Source organism: Neovison vison, chromosome 14, assembly GCF_020171115.1.
Source record: "Neovison vison isolate M4711 chromosome 14, ASM_NN_V1, whole genome shotgun sequence".
In the NCBI taxonomy this organism is placed as follows: Eukaryota; Metazoa; Chordata; class Mammalia; order Carnivora; family Mustelidae; genus Neogale; species Neogale vison.
In genome coordinates, this window is record NC_058104.1 from 37636045 (window position 1) to 37651104 (window position 15060).

A 15060-nucleotide genomic window follows, 5' to 3' on the forward strand; every position below is an offset into this window, starting at 1 on the left:
TTAGAGGTGCTGCTGGTCAGACTCGCTGGCGTTGGGCAAGGAAAGAGAAGAGGGTGTTTGCATGATGCCTTTTTTTTTTTTTTAAGATTTTATTCATTTATTCATCAGAGAGAGAGAGAGAGCAAGAACGGCCAGGGGGAGCGGCAGGCAGAGGGAGAAGCAGGCTCTCCGCTGAGCAAGGAGCCGGGTGCGGGACTCCATGCCAGGACCCTGGGATCATGACCTGAGCTGAAGGCAGCGGCTTCACGGGCGGAGCCAGCCAGGCGCCCCTGGGTGACGCCTTCTTTTTTGCCTGGAGGGCCGCTGACTGTCAGCTTGGGTCATGGAGTCATCTCCTTATTCAACATCTGCTGTGAGCCAGGCTCTGGCTAGACCCTGGGGGGAGCCCCGGAGATCAAGAATACAGGGCTGCTGTCCCCAGCAGCCACCCTAAGTGACCCGGGCTTTCGATGACCCACACCCCAACCCCCAAACTGCAGAGAGGGAGGGTAAGAGGGGGTAATGTGTCCCACACCCCTAAATGAAATAAACTTTCATGGAGTCAGCAGATCTCTACTGAGCCCCTGCTGTGTGCCAGGCACAGTTCAGCAGTGAACAAGACAGACAAGGACCTTGCTTTGTGAGCACCTAACCTAACCTACTACAAATATCAAAGTTTGGCCTCGCCTACCTTAAAGGTATGCAGAGCACTTAGATTAGCCTGCAGTTAGCCAGAAGCATCTGACACAGAGCCCATATATATATATATATATATATATATATATATATATATAAAAGATTTTATTTATTTTATTTGACAGAGATCACAAGTAGGCAGAGAAGCAGGCAGAGAGAGAGGAGGAAGCAGGGTCTGATGCGGGGCTCGATCCCAGGACCCTGGGATCACGACCTGAGCCGAAGGCAGAGGCTTTAACTCACTGAGCCACCCAGGGGCCCCAGAGCCTATATTTTCTAAGTAAATCTTGACTAGCTCCGGTAATTGAGTACTGTTCTGAAAGCGACAAACAGAAGGGTTATGTGGGTACAGGATAACTGTGAGGGTCAGCGGTTGACCCCGGCGATCGCCTGGCCAGCTGCCCCTGCCCAGCGTCCCACAAGGATGTGTGCCACATGTCACCAGCCCAGGGGGCAGATCCACACTGAAAACTCCAGGTCTGATTTCTACTAAACACGTATCGCTTTCACGCCTTGGGAAAGTTGAAAAATCCCGAGTTGGGCCGTTGAACATCAGGGGCCTCTGTGGTCGGTTCAGAGCAGTGACATGGGATCCCAGGTGGAGGGAAGCCCGGAGGAGGAGGGCTCCAGGCAGGGGAAGCTGGAGCCTCAGAGGCCCTGGGGAGGGGTGCACACAGCACATTCGAGGAGTAACGGGGCCCCCCTCTGTAGGGTCTTGTGGACCAGGGGGAAGAGGGTTTCACCCTGAGCTCAACAGGGACTCATCAGAGGGTCCAGCTCACCAGGGGCCACCCCCTCAGCGACTCTGCTGTCCTCGCACACGCTGCCCTTGAGTCCCCAAGAGGGCCAGACCCAGCCAGCCACTGTCACGGGCTTCTCCGGCTCACCCAGCTCCGCTGCTGTCTCTCCGGGCTGGCAGCCTATGTGATTTACACGTCCCTCCCTGGGATAGTGTATTTGGGGGCATCTGTTCCATTTGTGTTGCTTCTGGCCAGGGCTCTGGGACCCCTTCACAGATCACATCCCTGCCTCCCTTCCCGGCTCATTCAAACAGCTGGTTCCCGCTCACCAATTCCCCGGCTCTAATTGCCAAGGGAAGAATTATAAATAAATGTGTACAAGCAGACAGATGCTGTCATTTAAAGAATCGATCCATCTAGCAAAAATGCCCCACTTAGGACTGAAGTGGCATACCGCAGAGCATGTGTCTCGGTGACATTCTTAATGAAATCAGAAAAACAATGGCGGAGCTCACTAATGGATTCCAAAGGAGCGGATGGCCAAGGACAGAGGGAGGGACTGTGTGGCCTCAGCATCCAGGACCCATAGGCATAAAAGAAACGCGGGGCTCCACGGCTGTTCCACAAGTGCGTCTCTCCCCTTTGTCCTTCTTCCAACCCGCTATGACATCAAGTCGGGCTCATTCGGTATAAATCTGCGAGGCTCAGAAGCAGTGGTAACCCTCATACCATGGCTTCTGGGAACCTTGATCCAGACTGAGGTGCTATCCTCTTTGATATCCCAGGGGCACAGTTAGGACACCTCCTAGCTTTCCTTGTGGGCAGGTTTGTGCTAAGAGGCTGCTGGAGCCAGAACCGAAGGGGCCACTGTCAGGCCTGGCCCATCAAAATCTCCCAAATGAGATCCACCACCATGTTTCACACACCACGGACTGATGGACTAAGACTTGGAGGCTCCTGCAGAGGACGGAGCCTTGGCTGGAAGGAGTGTGGGTCCCTGAATGCATATGTGGAGCAGAGCCTCCTGTCCATTTGCATTGATGTGAGACGAGACAGAGAAATAAATCTACTGTCTCAGGCCAAAATTTGGGGGTAAGTTTTTACTATTAAAATCCTACCCTGAGGGTGCCTGGGTGGTTCAGTGGGTTAAGCCGCTGCCTTCAGCTCAGGTCATGATCTCAGGGTCCTGGGATCGAGTCCCGCATCGGGCTCTCTGCTCAGCAGGGGGCCTGCTTCCCTCTCTGTGTGTGTCTCTCTCTCTGCCTGCCTCTCCGTCTACTTGTGAGCTCTCTCTGTCAAATAAATAAATAAAATCTTAAAAAAAAAATCCTACCCTGACTAATACACACTGTGTCCCAGAATCCATTCATTCATTCATTCATTCACTGAGCATCTAGTAAAAATAATACCTTCGCACATCACAATAATCTCACGTAAGGAACAGCATGAGCCCATTTTCTGGATGGAGAAACTGAGGTTCAGAAAGCTAAGGAATCCTCTGAAAGATGGACAGCTGATAATAAGAGTAACAGCTATGATTTATCGAACACTTGGTATGCGGCAAACACTGCGCTACATGCCTCATACGTAGTATCGTCTTTATTCCTCAAAAATTCTCATAGGTGTTGTTATCAGCCCTATTTTACAGAGGTGGGAAGTGAGGCCTAGAGATATGAGTCAACTTGCTCAAGAGAGGGAGGAAGAAAGGAGGGAGGGAAGGAAGGAAGGAAGAAGAGAGGAAGAAAGTACGATTCACACTAGAAATCTAACAGTGCCTGTGCTCCCAACCCCAAGAAGGAGTCTTTAATAATAAGCTAATCACATTGCAACTTAAAATACCAGCTTACCCCCAACCAGCTACCCTCCCGCATGCACACACACACACACCTTAAAGGTTGAAACCAACACATCAAAATAAAACATATGGCCACCCAAATCTGCATTTATTACATCTAATTGGAAGAGACACAGTCAAGTACATGAATATTTTAGCAGTTTCCAACACGCAAATCACCGTACCAAGGCCCAGTTACCCACTAATCAACACACCCGTGCCCAGCTTTTGGTGCACTGGGTTGGAATGACAGTCCATCCTGTCCCTCCTGGCTGCAGTGTTTGGGTGTTCTCTCATTGCGAGTCAGTTATCATTTGTTAAATGATAGGACCCCCAGGAGCAGGAAACCTTAAAGAGCCCCCTGTCACCAAGTCTCTACACGCGACTGATGTCTGGAGAGCATTAGGCAAAGGCAAGCTGTTTGGCTCTCAAATCCAATAGAAAATGCAGATCTTTTCATGTAACCTCTGACTAATAAGCTTTAATGAAGAGGTTTTTGATGATTGTTGTTGAAGCCACAGGACATACAGGGAACAAATGGGAATGAACAGAAATTCACTTTCTGGCCAATTCCAATAAAGACCAGAGTTCCCCTGCGGACAGCAAGAGAAAAACACAGCCACAGTATTTGTCCAAATTCTGCTCATTTGCCTCTTTCCACGAGGGTTTTTCACCAGGTCTGACTATCCCCTAGAAAATTATTCACCAATTTTTCTTTGAAGCCCTCATGGGGGGTGGCGTGGTAAATCTTGCATTGTTATGTAAATGGAAAATCCAGTATCACTCACCCCCTTTAAAAGTTGTATTAGTCAAGGAAAATTGGTCACCGCAGCGCTAACAGGTGCTCCCAAGAGTTCAAAGGTTTAACATAGCATAACTGATGGGGGTTGACAGAGGGCCCCACTCAGGGAGAGTCTCCGCAGAGCGGGTCATGCCATCCTACAACAGGAAATGACAGACCTGGAGCATCACTCTTGGGCTTTCAAATCATCCACGCACAGCCCATTGGCCAAAAACAATCACGTGGTTCTCCCTACCTGCAAGGGGAGGGGGAAGTGTGGGGGTGCGCACACGTACAGGTAAGCGGTAACCGTCTCCGCTGCAGGGAGTAGCTCCCAATAAGTAAAATAAAAATAAGACAATAGGATTAATTTCTCCCTCGAAGGCTGTGCTGTGACAGTGCTCTGAGCCAGGACATCACAAAAGAAATCCGCAAGCTTGGGGCGCCTGGGTGGCTCAGTGGGTTAAGCCACTGCCTTCGGCTCAGGTTGTGATCTCAGGGTCCTGGGATCGAGTCCCGCATCGGGATCTCTGCTCAGCAGGGAGCCTGCTTCCCTCTCTCTCTCTCTGCCTGCCTCTCCGACTACTTGTTATTTCTCTCTGTCAAATAAATAAATAAAATCTTTAAAAAAAAAAAAAGAAAGAAAAAAGAAATCCGCAAGCTTTATAAATGCACCAAAGACGTTACAGCACGAAGCTGAGATTTTCTCCTTGACGCCAACACAAGGACTAGGAGAGATACGGGAAGGCGATGGCCGATGGCCGTCTCACGGGGGCACCCAGTGTTATGGAGGGTGTGTCCCTGTATCAACCGAAACCGTCTTCAGGCAAAACCAAACCATGGAAAGAGTTTTCTCTGAAGCAAAATAGAAACCAGATGGGAATGGAGAACGTTTTACGGAAGATAAGCATCCCTGGGCGTGCAACGGCACCGCTGATGTGGGGCATGGTGCTTTCCAAAGATGACTCCAGAGATGGCATCTCGTAAGCTCTGACAGTGTGACAAGGAATGACCTCTACCAAGAGGCGGACGAGTCCACATTCTCCGTAATTCTGAGTGGGCCTGTGATTACGACAGAATTAAACTCCATGATTTCGGAGGCTTTGTTAAAAAGGCTGTTACACCCCAGTGGCAATGAACGCACCTGGCATCCGATCTTGGGTTCTAATCATTCTCCAATAATAGGAACCAGGGCTCCTTGGAGAAATGGCTGATGTGGGCACGAGGACAGGAAATAAATGCAACAAGTCTGGGCATCTTAGAGTGCCAAAACGTAAGGAAATGCTCACATGGGTGCGTGTGCGTGCACCTACACACACACACACACACACACACTGACCCAGCCTGAAGAGCTCCCCAACCATCAATGCTGGAACAATACGAGCAACAGAATAAATAACATACTATTGTATGATGACCCGAATTAGAAAATAACTAACCACGAGTCAACACGGATATAAATCAATGCTTGCATAAACAAATAAATAAATTGGGAAGAACAGACAAACCTTTCATTCCAGAAGAATTCCAAGTAAATTCTGTAGTTGCTGTAGCCTCAACGGGGTGGAGTGACTCTCCCCACTCCCGGCGTGCAGGCTACACAGAGCTAGTGGCTTCCCTCCAAAAACTAATTGTGTGGAGAAGGGGCAGGAAGAGTACTTTTATGGCAGGGACCCCCTCACCAATACCCCTGCAGCCAAGTGATCGACATCAACATCCCAACATCAACAGCAATCGGTCATGCTGATGATACGGATCCTGGACATGATGTGTTCAGAAGGGCCCTTCACCTCTGCAGTCTTTGTCCCCAAAACCCATCCCCCAGCACAATCACGAGAAAAAACATCAGAAAGGTCCCAACTGAGGGACATTCTGCAAATTGCCTCACTGGCGCTCTTGAAAATATCGGAGTTCTCCTGGTTTAAGGTAGGAGAGGCTGTCCCAGCCCCGGGGGCACAAGGGACACCTGATAATTCCATGTAACGTGGTATCCTGGATACCTTGGTCTATCCTAGGACAGGAAAAGGACCTTAGCTAAAAACAAAGAAAATACGAACAAAGGACGGGATTTAGTTATAAAGGATAAGAATGTATCCCTATTGCTTCATTAATTGTGACAAATGTACCTTAAGTTAAAAGAGGAAACAGGGGTTGGGGTTCCTAGGAACTGTGTTATTGCAGCAGTTTTTCTGTAAATCTAAAACTATTCTAAAATCAGGGTTTTTTGTTTGTTTGTTTTTGAAGTGGAACAGCTTCCTCCTGGTTCTCTCTCTTAGGGCACAGACCTGAGGAGCTCTGCGTTAACGCGTGCAAGCCCCTCTCCTAGGCACTATCCTGAGATAGATGAAGAGACCATGCATCTAGAGGTGCCTAGAGCGCCCCAGCGGTTCCAGACCCCGGAGTCTTCCCAGCTGTCACAGTCTCCCCGGCCTGGGGGACAGATGCGTGCAAGGGGGCCTTTCAGATGTCCCCAGCTTCTGGCCTTCTAGCTGTTCCCGCAGACACCCAACTGGAACATAGACAAGCTGTCCCCACCAAGCTCTGCTCAAATTGTACATTCATGCAGAAAATAAATGTTTTATGATGTCACTAAAGGCTGTGATGCTTTGTTACGCGGCATTAGTTAAATGGGACAACTGGTCTGCAAACACGACTCTGGGTATTGATGGCTTTCCTTGACACATCTGACTTTACCTCTGCTGGGGGCCGGGCAGAAGAAACAGAGTCACAAGAACAGGGCCCTGTTCTTGCTCCTGGGAGTGTTAGAAACTGAGCCCTGTGAGAGGGTAAACAATGCAGGATCCAAGCAAATGTTGGTGAAGTGAAGGTTCTTGGTTTTCCTACCTATAGAATGAAGGTATTGAATAAGATGCTCGCCAAGGATTGTTCTCTCTCTGGGGCTTTGGTTGTGTGTGGGTTTTGTCTGCCCAGCATCTGTTCCCCTTCTTCCAGTAAGAGCACCCAACTTCTGTGAACAGAACTGTCCAACCTCCTCTCTCAGTCAAGGGAGGAAACACCCAGTCTCAGCCAGTGGTAGTATCATACCCTCCTTACCCAGCAATAGGCAAAACCAGAGAGACTCAAACCAGGCCAGTGAGAGTCTTCTCAGGGCCCATTGCCGTAATTCTTAGGAAAGAGGGACTCTACCTCCTCTGGAGTTGCCAAAACTTGGATGTAAACTTGGAGCTGTCAGGGACTATCATAAGAGGAAGGTCTGCCTGGAAATAAAACCAGCTCAGAGGAAAGAGAGGGCAAGGAAAGAGAGGGCAAACATCATCTGAGCACCTAGATCCAGCCCTGCCTGAAGCAGGACTTGAATCCTTGCAATTTTCTGTCCTATGAGTCAATAAATGTGATCATTTGACTTGCATTTCTGCAATTTATAATGGGAAGATTTCAAATGCAATTCAGTGACAATGATCCGTGCTAGGGTTTAAGTCCTTATTTTTATTCCCCTTATTAGTGTTAAGTTCATAAAATGTGCCTTTTTTGTCTTTGTAGTTTTACCCCCAGCCCCACCAGTGTCTGATAGTACCTGGCACATAGGAGGGCTCAGGAAAGCGTTGCACTGATGGGCATCACCAGTCCCTTTCACCCCAAGCTCCTCTGGCTCTGGGACCATATCTTCCCCTACATGTTACAGGCTGTGTGACCTTGGGCAGGTACTGCCTGAGCTTCCTTAGTCACCTCTTTTGTTTGTTTTTTTAATTAACACCTAATGTGTTATTTGTTTCGGGGGTATGCGTCTGTGACTCATCAGTCTTACACAATTCACAGTGCTCACCATAGCACATACCTTCCCCAATGTCCATCAGCCAGCCACCCTATTCCTCCTACCCCCCTTCACTCCAGCAACCCTCAGGGATTAGGAGTCTCTTATGGTTTGTCTTCCTCCCTGGTTTCATCTTGTTTCATTTTTCCTTCCCCTCCCTTATGATCCTCTGCCTTGTTTCTCAAATTCCTCATATCAGGAAAATCATATGATAATTGTCTTCCACTGACTGACTTATTTTTGCTTAGTATAATACCCTCTATTTCCATCCATGTTGATGAAATGGCAAGATTTCAGTTTTTTTATAACTGCATAGTATTCCATTGTGTGTGTGTGTATATAAATATATATAAATAAAGATATATAATATATATTTATATATAAATATATATAAAAATATATCTATAAATAAAAAATTATATATATAAATATATATTATATAATATATAATGTTTATATGTATTTATATAAATATAAAAAAAATATATATATATATAAAACATCTTCTTTACCCATTCATCTATTGATGTGCATCTGGTTTCTTTCCATAGCTTGACTATTGTGGACGTTGCTGCTATAAACACTCAGGTTTACGTGCCCTTTTGGACTACTACATTTGTATCTTTAGGGTAAATACCCAGTAGTGTGATTGCTGGATCATAGGGTAGCTCTATTTTCAACTTTTTGAGGAACCTCCGTGCTGTTTTCCAGGGTGGTTGCACCAGCTTGCCTTCCCACCAACAGTGGAGGAGGGTTCCCCTTTCTCTGCATCCTCGCCAGCATCTGCCATTTCCTGACTTGTTGATTTTAGCCTTTCTGACCAGTGTGAGATGGTATCTCATTGAGGTTTTGATTTGTATTTCCCGGATGGGACTGATGTTGAGTTAGTCCCCTCTTTCAAATTTAGTTTTAGTATCAATGTCTTCAGGGACACAGGCAAAGATAAGATGAGACAATGTATACATAAATCACCCAGTTCAAGGTTAGGGCCCTAACCCTCAAGGAATGGCAACTATTTCGATTGTCAAAAACAATCCTAATCCACATCCCAATGGTGATGGTGGTGGTACAGTCCCCCCTCCCCACCGTCCTGCAGTCCCCATGGAAAATCAGCTAAGCCTGAGGACAGGACAGACTGTTCTACTCTTCCTTCCTCTTCATCCTCAGAAACATTAATGCACCAGGCTGGGAGCAGCTCCCAGAAAGCTCCCTCAGCTGGGGGCCAGCAGGGCCGAGGATAGGCTGGTCCTGGCAAGGCTGGGATGTCTTTGCAGCAGGGTCCAGTGCGGATGGGACTGGAATTATCTGTAAGGAGCAGAGCCCAGGCTGTTCCCCCTTAAGACAGGCCCGGGTGTCAAGGTCCCCCTCCCTCCCCTCTTTCATCCTGGACTGAAATTCCCACAGGAGGAAGAGCAGAGGCTCCAAGATCTCAGGTCCATTTGGATTGCAGTAGGAGCCTGGGGATGGACAAGCAGGGGGCAAGGCCCGGAGGCAGCAACCGCAGGTTGGAAGAACAGGCCTCCCCACGCCTCCCGGTACCACCAGTGCAAACATCTTCACTCAGGGAGCTTTGCTGTAAGTCACCACCATGGGCTGTCCTCTCTCCTGCCCTGCCCCTGCCCACCCCCCCCAACCAAGCCTTCCTGCAGAGGGCCTGTTTTCTTTGCCTGGAACACCCTCTCCCCATGGCAAGGTATCTGAACCTTCCTCTTATTTAGTGGAGTAAGAGATGGCTTGGTGGAGACAGCTTGCCTCTGCTCTGTAACATCCAGGGTTCCGCTGGGAAGGCTCCTACAGCTAGAGCTAGAATCTCCCAGAGGCTGTGCCCACTGCCTGGGCTGGGACGCCTCAAACACTAGGCCTTGGGGTGGTCAGACTTCTCACGCAACAGCCCCCAGGCTCCAAAGGGTTCCAGTGAACAAAACAGAAGCCACCTTGCCTTCTGTGACCCAGGCCCACATTTCCATAGCATTCCTCCTGCCCTATTCTACCAGCCAAAGCAATCCCAAGCCCACAGACTCACCGAGAGAGGCACACACTGTACCTTTCAGCGGGAGCAGTGCCAAGGGCCTGTGGCCTGTCTTAAAAGTGCCACACTCCTCCCTATGCTTCCCCACCGGGGACCCGCGCTTGCGGCTGCCTGTGCCTCACCCGCTGGGACGCTCCTCTCTGTGCCTGCTGTTTCTCACACCTCTGCCTGGGGTTTGCTCCAGCCTGCGGGCCGCAAAAAACCTCACTCCGACCACGTCACTCCTGGCTCCCGAATTCTCCACTAGCCCCCGCTTCACTCAGAGTAAAAGACGAAACCCTGATGACAGCCAGAGCAGCCCCGCCCAATTTGGCCCCCATTTCTCTCTCTGACCTCGAGGGTTCCCACACCCCCCACTGGCTTCCAGGACTCCAGCACCGCCCCCCTCCCCAGCCTCTGCATGCTTTCTTCTGCCTTGAAGCTCTCTTCCGGCACAGGGACACAGGACCTGGTCTCTCCCTTCCTGCAGGTGTCTGCTCAGAGGTCACCTTGTCAGAGAAGTCTTTGCTGCATAAAACGGGGACCCCCCGCAATCCTACATACACCTGCCATCGCCTGGGTCTTCTTCCTCCACTCCATTTATAAATTACACACATGCGTAAACAAGGCACTCACAGCACAACTCAGAGTTCCTCTCTCCAAGTGGCCAATTCTCTTTCCTTACTCACCTTGAATCTGACTTGCCATGTGAATGACTTTGGCCAATAGCACATGACTTGATTTACCCAACAGAAGTGCCTTGTGCCACCGAGGCATCCAAGCCTTAGAGCCATGCAGTTCCCGTCCCTTTCGTGGAACCCCACCACCGTCATGGGACCAAGCCCAGGCTTGCCTGCTGTGTGATGGGTGACCCCTAGTCCCGGCTGACCCAGCACGGACCACCAGACACTTGAGTAAGACCAGCAACACACAAGCAAGCCGCACCAAGAACCACTGAGCCAGACACAGATGACCGTCTGCCATCAAACCACCTAGATGCTTTGTAGTCTTAATGTTTTAAGCCTTTCAGTTTAGGGACCATTTGTTACATAGCATTATTGCAGTAAAGCGTAACTGATACATGCATTTAGCCCAGTGTCTGCACGGAATACGTGCTCAATAAATGTTTGCAACACAAATGAACCAATGAATGAAAAAGAGGAAAATGTTTTTTCCTGCTGGTCATGATCACTCTAACACTGAGCACAGTACTTGCCACATACTGAGGGGGGCAGGTCCTATCATCCAGCCTAAGCAGCCCAACAAAAAACCTTTGTCTTTCAAGGGCTTAGGAGAAAAAAATCTCCTGGGACCCATGGAGGAAGGGAAGGTAGTAGTGTTTGGTCTCTAAGGGAGCAATGCTTGAAAGTCTGTCCTGACCAGGATCTTTGGGCTGGCGGTGGCCTGGGCAGTGGTTGGTGTGAGACTCCAAAGAAATTCTGGTGGAGGAGGTCTGTCCAGCAGCAGGAAAAAGGACCCAACCTGGCCATGAAGCTCTGGGCCTCTCCCTCAGGTCGGCTTTATGCAGCCTCCAGAACCCTCTACCACCTGTTCCACACCGATCCAGACATCTGTGAGCCCCTGGGCTGCCTCTCTCAAAATGCAGTTACCATCTGCCTTGGAGTTGTCCAGACAGCTAGTGAAAATGCAGAATCCTGAGCCTAACTCCAGAACTGCTATAGCAAAAACTCCAGGGGCGGTGACCAAGAGCCTGGGTTTCAAGAAACCCCTCACTGCCCTAGGGGACCCAATGGCGCAGAACAGGAAGGGGGACCTGTGTTAATAGGTTGGAACATAGGGATTCCAGAACAGGCTAGGGAATAGAGGCTGGAGATGTATAGCTGTCCTATCAAACCTCACCACCGCAGGGGATATAGGTCCTCCTACCCATTTCATGGAGGTGAACACTGAGGTTCAGAGAGGTAGTAAGTATTTCAGGCTGCCTGACTTCCTATCAGCGACTTTTTGCTTCCACTCCAGCGGCATCCAGTCAACAAAATACTTTAGGCTTTTGCCCTCCTACTCTTTTAAGACCATTTCAGGCTACTAGCTTCTTGCTGAGGTGGTAATGCTTAAGGAGAATGAAGGCACCCAAGGAAGGCTGGGTAAGTGACCAGCTTTAGGTCCTTCAGTGAATGGAAGATCCAGTACCAGGGGCGGGCGGGGGTGGGGCAGGGTTTCACACCACCTTTAAGCAACTGGAGTCAATTAAATGTCTCTTCTGTGGCCAAGCTGAACGTTGTTTTCCAGCTTAGAGTTTTGTTTGTGTGTGTTTTAAATAAATTTGGTGATTAAGCCACAAATGTTCCCAGCACGTTTGGATATATTTAAATTATAGGCTGCTGATCAAACGGAGAAAATTCACAAACACGGACATAAACGGTGCCTTTTGTTGGTTTCCAGCCTTCCCGCTGCACTCAAAGTGTTCTGTCAGCTTGATGGCCAATTCCAAGGCTGCCTGGCACAAGGGGAGGTGGGGGGAGGGGTGGGGATTGGCAATGACACACAGGACGCCAAGCCCCATGGTGAAAGACTGATTCTTTTCTTTTATGAAAACATTTCATTGGTGCTTATAACTCATCTCAACAAGCCAGTTTTGAAAACACAAGTTGGCAAAAGTGATGTTTGTCTCTGCGTGGCGTCCCTACTCACTGGGACGGGCCAGAACCCCATTCCTGATCACTGTGGTAGAGAATCCGAGTGTCCTGTGTTCACATCTCTTTGGACCCTTTGCTGGAGGGCCTGTTTGGGCTCCCAGAGGTCCAGTGTCCACCCTCCCAGAGTCTCTGCCCACCCACTGTCTAACAAAGAATAAAACTGGAAGGAGGAAGGGCAGACTTCCTTGTGAGCATGACTGCAAGTGGGGAGAGAAAAATGTGACCATAAAGTCTGTGAGCATCTTCAGGGTTAGGCAAAAAGATTTTTTTTTTTTTTCTTTTATAGGCTGCGGAAAAGAACGAGGAAATGGCATGATAAGGTGGCCTAATGGGATGGTAGTTCAGAGAACATTCTGCCCGGTTCTTAGGAGGGGCTGTCTGCTCCCTTAGGCCTCTGGTGGGCCAAGGTTCAGGGGCTGGAGGAATGAGAGAGTTTAATGAAATTTGGTTAAGAAGCATTTTGGGGCGCCTGGGTGGCTCAGTGGGTTAAGCCGCTGCCTTTGGCTCGGGTCATGATCTCAGGATCCTGGGATCGAGCCCCGCATCGGGCTCTCTGCTCAGCAGGGAGCCTGCTTCCTCCTCTCTCTCTCTCTGCCTGCCTCTCTGCCTACTTGTGATCTCTCTCTGTCAAATAAATAAATAAAATCTTTTAAAAAAAAAAAAGAAGCATTTTGCTCGGATTGATTAGTAGGGACAAGCAGTTCACTAACCACTTATAAGGCAAAGAATGGGAATTTGGAGGGTCTGTGTCTGGCCTGGCCATAGGTAAACAGGGAGGGGCATCCATGAGTTTGCCCTAAGTCCCACGGAAAAGAGGGTTCTTTGCAGCAAGTCATTTTCTGGAACACAAAAGGGTGTGTTCCAGAGGGGAATTCCTTCAACCGTCACTGTTTTCTAGGCACGCAGGTCTCAGGCAAAATTCAGCATTGTCCCCGCTCAACGGGGGGTCATAATTATGATAATATTCTAGGAGTTTAGTATTTTTTCCCAGATTTTAAAAATTAATTTTATTTGAGAGAGAGAGAAAGAGAGAGAGCATGAGAACAGGAGGAGACACAGAGGCAGAAGGAGAGAGATGATCTCAGGTAAGCGGTGCACTGACTGCCAAGTCTGATGCGGGGCTCGATCTCACCACCCTGAGATCATGACCTGAGCTCAAAGAAATCAAGAGTCGGAAGAGTCAGATGCTCCACCGACTGAGCCACCCAGGTACCCCATGAGTTTAATATTTTAAAGCGCTTTGAAAGTACAGGTTTGTAGTAAATGCTCAATAAACATTTGTCAATCTCTCTTATCTATGAGCTCTTCCAGGGCAGGGGCTGAGCTCACATGGTGTTTACTTTAAGACTAACACACTAACACCAATCTGCTGAATAGGTCTTGAGCAAGCCCCAGTCTCCACATCTATAAAACATATTAATCTCCACCTAACTGGGGTCTTAAGATAATCACAAAATACTGAGGAGTCTCAAGGCCCCAGAAAATGCCCAGCATATCCCTAGCCAGCAGTGACAAAGACCCTCTCTCTGAATTAAGGTTAGCAGGCTCTTCTGAATCCTTTTTCTGACTGGAACTTTAAGCGCTGTCCTTGGCTTGTGGAGCCCAGTTTTAGCAAGAATCCTCTTGGGCCAGTTCAGCAAAAATTCCCCACCTCTGATATCTGATTAAATTCCTTATTCTTTACCCCTGATACCTTACCACTCTGGCCTGTGCAGTCGGTTTAGCAGAATTCCCCTTACCCCTGGTGCTTCCTCTTAGTAATGTCTATCCACTGACCTAAACCCTCCTCCTTGGCTATAAATCTGCACTTGTCTTTGTTTTATTTGCAGTTGTGCCCCACTTCTCCCTATCACCAGCGCCCCCCCCACCCCCGTTGCTGAGGTATGTAGTCTGCTTTACCACCTTTGACAGGTGTCGTGAGTTTTTCTTCCGTACCAAGGAATGAATTCCCTTCCCTTTCCCCCTCGGACTCCAGACCCAGTATGAGCAGAACTTCCTCCTGCCTCCGCTCAACGCTTCAAAAGGCCTGAGTTCCTGGAAGCCGCAGGCAGGGTGCTCAAAACCCAAACCCTCGGGGATGCCCACACCACTCGGGGGCAGGGCAGCGCTGGCAGGAGTGATTCTGGCCTCCCCACCGAGACCCAGGACTTTCCCACACCCACGGGCAGTGGATGCAGCACGTGGGGGTTCACATTTATCATCTGTGACTTTCCCCAAACACAAGGATTTGGCCCCTTTATTTCGCTGGGCATTTGCTGGCCTCTCTGTAAACCAGGAAAAAAGGATCATCTTAACAGGACGGTTCAGATGAAATGGTGGATGCGACGCCGACAAGCCCACTTAGTTATCAGAGCTGAGGAAGTCGCAGGTGTCCGCCAGGTGGGAGGAGAAATCGAGGAAAAAGCCTCCACCTGGCTGGTCACCAGCCCCGGAACAGGACCGGGCGGAGCCGCGGCATCGATCACTCGGCGCTCGGCTAGCGCTCCGTGCTGATAAGGTGAGCCCTGAGTGATCGATACGGCGGCAAGTCTGACTGCCCGAAGGAGAAGGCCGGAGTGTTCCGACGGAACGGAACAAGTCGTCGCCAGCCTCT